Genomic DNA, 434 nt, shown 5'->3' with positions numbered 1-434 from the left:
TTTTTTCACTTTCCATATCGACATAACAAAGCAGATATCCTCCGCTTACTGGCACCCGATAACAACCCGCCTTTAAGAAGAAATTCCACAGATGAAAAGCCGGCAAAAACGCTCTCAATCATCCCGTCCTTTCAGGAGAATCCGTTCGAAAGTATATGAGAGGACCATTCAGAGTCCAAGGACAAATTTGCGATTGGGATTTCCATTTCTCTTTTTATCTCTTCCTTTTTTCTTCTGAGTGAAAGTGAATTAGACACGAAATTAATAAGGACTCTAACGAAGAGAGAACTAATAGCTCACTCCTGATGACGGTTCCTAAAAGTGCGAATTAAATGTGATGATTCTGGAACATTCTTTATTATACATCTGTGATGCGCCAAAAAGGTGTCTGATTCTGGTTGATGAATATATATACTTACGTATGTAGATATGAA

The 434-nt window shown here is 38.2% G+C and overlaps 1 protein-coding gene across 1 annotated transcript in view; it reads left to right on the top strand.

The window, feature by feature from the left end:
• Window positions 1-434, top strand: part of LOC119593593 (adhesive plaque matrix protein-like) — a gene marked incomplete at its 3' end in the record, with an annotated part of 20,602 nt that overhangs the window by 14,776 nt on the left and 5,392 nt on the right.

This window comes from Penaeus monodon, chromosome 32 (genome assembly GCF_015228065.2).
Source record: "Penaeus monodon isolate SGIC_2016 chromosome 32, NSTDA_Pmon_1, whole genome shotgun sequence".
Classification (NCBI taxonomy): Eukaryota; Metazoa; Arthropoda; class Malacostraca; order Decapoda; family Penaeidae; genus Penaeus; species Penaeus monodon.
The sequence above is the reverse complement of the archived record's forward strand: the minus strand, read 5'-3'. Positions and strand labels throughout refer to the sequence as shown.